Source organism: Zootoca vivipara, chromosome 11, assembly GCF_963506605.1.
Source record: "Zootoca vivipara chromosome 11, rZooViv1.1, whole genome shotgun sequence".
Lineage (NCBI taxonomy): Eukaryota > Metazoa > Chordata > Lepidosauria > Squamata > Lacertidae > Zootoca > Zootoca vivipara.
The window spans coordinates 18,462,607-18,467,000 of NC_083286.1; the positions used below are offsets into that span (position 1 = coordinate 18,462,607).

The 4,394-nt window shown below is 40.8% G+C and overlaps 1 long non-coding RNA gene across 1 annotated transcript; it reads right to left on the bottom strand.

The window, feature by feature from the left end:
• Positions 1–616: 616 nt before the first annotated feature.
• On the bottom strand, positions 617–3,970 carry LOC132592798 (uncharacterized). Its single transcript, XR_009558318.1, has 2 exons — positions 2,913–3,970; positions 617–1,882 (listed from the first exon to the last, which is right to left on the bottom strand). It is a non-coding gene; the product is annotated as an uncharacterized LOC132592798 (long non-coding RNA).
• Positions 3,971–4,394: the final 424 nt, after the last annotated feature.

Consider the following 4,394-nt stretch of genomic DNA (forward strand, 5'->3'; position numbering starts at 1 on the left):
ACCTTAAAAGTCAAGGTTCGAGGACAGAAATCTGGAATAACCTTGTGAAGTGAAAGGATAAGAAAGAGGGATTTATATTAGATGTTAGGATTGAGAGGATAAAGGAAAGAGGAAAACAGGAAGATACATTGAGAGGTAAAGGAGGTGCTGTGGGATTGGTGTTTGTCAATGTTTTTTTTTCTTTTTAGTGTTTGTATTATTAATTTGTAAGATTTGGATTTGTTTTTCATATGCTTGTTTTTTTGTTTTGTGTATTGACATTTTTCATTTTTTTCTTTTTTCTTTTATTGTTGCGTGGAAAATACTAATAAAACTTACTATTATTTTTTTTAAAAGGAGGGTTATAGTTGATCTGGTTTATGCATGCACGACACTAATTAAGGTGTATCACTTATAACTCTTTCCCCCCCAAAGAAATAAAATTGAAATTGTATGCTCTAATTCAGGGGTAGGCAACCTAAGGCCTGGGGGCCGGATGCGGCCCAATTGCCTTCTCAATCCAGCCCGCGGAGGGTCCAGGAATCAGCATGTTTTTACATGAGTAGAATGTGTGCTTTTATTTAAAATGCATCTCTGGGTTATTTGTGGGGCATAGGAATTCATTAATTTTTCCCCCCAAAATATAGTCTGGCCCACCACATGGTCTGAGGGACGGTGGACCGGCCCACGGCTGAAAAAGATTGCTGACCCCTGTAATTTTTATAGAAGGGATAAATGGAGCACATGGTCTATGATAATATACAGCCAGCTTACATTTTTAGGTTTGGGGTTTTTTCCATTAATGTTTGGTTTTTGTTTAGGATACCTAAAAGATGGCAAAGGCTTAAGAACCATTGTCTAATACAGACTTAGGCTTACTTACGATTGCTGAAACCAGTGGGATCAAACGCTATCTCAGTGTAGATTTGCAGCCAAGGTATTTTTTGCAGTCAGAATTATTGGTGCAGTTCTGAGTAAACATTTCATGCAGTATTAAACGCTTAGCTAGACAAGCCAGTCAATAGTACTCATGCAACTAAAACTATGGAGGTGTTTAGTTTATTATGCAAAAAGTATGTTTTCCCCACATTCAACTCCATCTTTCTTCACCTGAGCCCAAAGGTGGAAATTATCCAACACAGTCTAAGAGTAATTGGTCAAGGAACATCTGTTACCCTCGGCCTAATCTTAGCCAGAAAGATTGCAATACATTTTTGTTTTTCTTTCTGGAGCCAACAAAATGCAAATATGGAAGCTCAGATAGAGATCAAGATTTGCTTATAATGGACTCAGGCCAAGACAAAAGACAGACAGAAAATTAGGAGATATTTCCACGGTAACTCCCGGCAGGGGAGAAGATTGATTATTCCTAAATGATTCACCCAACTATTGATCAAAAGCTCAATACAAGTTCTTGAAAAGTTAAACATTTCTGCATTCTCCACTTTTGCAGTATGAAAACTAGATGCAAAAACAAAATGCTTCAAGTCAAGAAAGCTTTGCTAAGGCTCTTCACAGCTGTCACACATTCCGAACAGTTGGATTTTCATCCATATGGAATGGATGATTAACAAGGTGACAGGAAAGTGCTTTCTGAAAGCCTTTGAACTTGCTCAAATTATCACAGGTGTCAAATTATGTATAGCCATCCTAGGTTCAAGCTGGGCACGCTCCTCTCTTGGCTCAGCAGTTGGAAAGTCAAGATGGCGACATTTCTCACTGTGTGTGCAGAGTGTTAAGAAGATGTGGCCTTGGAAGGGAGCCAGCTTATGGGCAAAACTAGGGCATAATAAATCACTGCAAGATTCTTCTGAAAACAGTCAGGGTTTTTTTTGGCTTTGAGTAGTTTCCTCGGCAAAATCTCAATGAGAAGATCAAACTTCATCCTACACTTTCAGCATTCCTGTGGGAAAACAAATTCATTTTAATCATTTTTTGTATATGGTAAATGTACACGTTCCTGCCTCATTCCTGTTACTTTTAAATATCTACTATGGTTAGCCACCTTGATACTTTGGCAATAAGGCAAGAACTAAATTCAGAAATTATAACTAATAAATGCCTTCAAATAAAGAATTCAAGTATCATGGTTTTTATTTGAGGCTGGATATTTTGAGAAATGAAAAGCAAAAGGGGGAGAGAATTTTAATTCTTTTTTTCAGGGCCAGGATATGATACTGTCTTTGTTTAGATCTTTGAGTGAAGTCAAGTTGGAGGCAGAGATTTAAACCAGGCCATACGGTAAGGGTGTAATTTATACTCAAGCTCAAAACAGCAAAGGAGCAATAAGCCTTCTTTGAGCAGTCAGCACCCAGCAGTTAAGAGATCTTTGCATCACTAACACTTTTGGGGGGTTCCAAATACCTTGAAAGGCAAAGAAGATGGAAAATATAGTCATATAAGTATGAATCAGGACAACAGGAGAATAATATTGAAACAACAATTTATTTATATGCCGCCCATCTGACTGGGCTGCTCCCAACAACAAAAAGTAAAAACACAATACAGTGGTACCTCGGGTTACAAACTTAATTCGTTCCAGAGGTCCGTTCTTAACCTGAAACCATTCTTAACCTGAGGAGCGCTTTCACTAATGGGGCCTCCCATTGCCGCCGCACCGCTAGCGCACAATTTCCATTTTCATCCTGGGGCAAAGTTTGCAACCCGAGGTACTACTTCCAGGCTAGCGGAGCTTGTAACCCGAAGCGTTTGTAACCCAAGGTACCACTGTACATCACACTTTAAAAACTCCCCTAAACAGGGCTGCCTTCAGATGTGTATTAGGTTCAGTAAAGAGAAACTAAATTGATTGAGTCTGAAAGAAAATACATTCATTCACACAGACAGTAGAAGTTCATTGTTGCCATCTTCATGAAACAAAACTAGGGGTAGAGAAAAAACTTTATTCAGTTTGTATTTAAAGGTGAACTTACCTAATTGTCTGAAACAACACACATTCTGAAACACCCTTCAATATTTGGACTTGTGAATTTTGCAGTGCAGTTCTCCAGCCAAGGAATGTGTATCGAAAAGCATACACTAGGGCAAAGTGTGCATAAAAATGCATAGATTGGTGAAAATAACATACAAAAATGCATTATAAGTTGCTTAAACAAGTCCACATTTCACTGGGTGCCAGGATTGCTGTCAAGCTCGGAGGGTCCTCCCCTGCCTTTGGTAACTTCACAGATAAGAATTAACAAGCAGTTGATAGATTTATAGTTCTTTTATTACAGCTTCATTTTGCGATCACAAATACACAGGTCTGGCAAAAAGCTTCTCTTTGTGAGTGAGTAAGTATGGAGTAAGGAGACAGTGAGAGATTTTACTTTCTTGGGCTCCATGATCACTGCAGATGGTGACAGCAGTCACAAAATTAAAGGACGCCTGCTTCTTGGGAGAAAAGCGATGACTAACCTAGACAGCATCTTAAAAAGCAGAGACATCACCTTGCCAACAAAGGTCCGTATAGTAAAAGCTATGGTTTTCCCATTAGTGATGTATGGAAGTGAGAGCTGGACCATAAAGGAGGCTGATCGCCGAAGAATTGATGCTTTTGAATTATGGTGCTGGAGGAGACTCTTGAGAGTCCCATGGACTGCAAGAAGATGAAACCTATCCATTCTGAAGGAAATCAGCCCTGAGTGCTCACCGGAAGGACAGATCCTGAAGCTGAGGCTCAATACTTTGGCCACCTCATGAGAAGAGAAGACTCGCTGGAAAAGACCCTGATGTTGGGAAAGCTTGAGGGCACTAGGAGAAGGGGACAACAGAGGACGAGATGGTTGGACAGTGTTCTCGAAGCTACCAACATGAGTTTGACCAAACTGCGGGAGGCAGTGGAAGACAGGAGCGCCTGGCGTGCTCTGGTCCATGGAGTCACGAAGAGTCAGACACGACTAAACAACAACAAATATGCAAGTGGCTGATTTAGGTGCTTTCCTGATAGGTGGCTGGTCTGGGGTACACACACACCAGTTGGTGGCCCTGTCTCTTTTTAAACTCTTGTACAGGGTGAGTCCTTTAAAAGAGGCCCTGTGAATACAGAGTACACATGTTCTACAGGGCCTCTTTTAAAAGACTCACCCTGTAGATGTGGCTGTTGCTTCGTGTTATGCCAAGCCCCCACAACAGCCATTTTGTGTTCTGCCACACCCCTACAGCAACCATTCTGTGATTGGCATGCTTGGCCCTTTCTCCAAAGGTTGGTGACCGCTGCCATACAACATCTCAACAATTGATTAGACAACTCTGTTGTTGTTGTTTTCCCACTTGGCATGTTTTAGTCTAGTTGCTGTTATGTCTTTTTATTGCCTTGGGTCCTGAGTTTTCTCTTGCTAGCAGAAGTATTCCCTGAGTGGGATTTTTCTCACACTGCTCCTGCCAGTGGCTGAGGAGGAGGAAACGCTCACCAA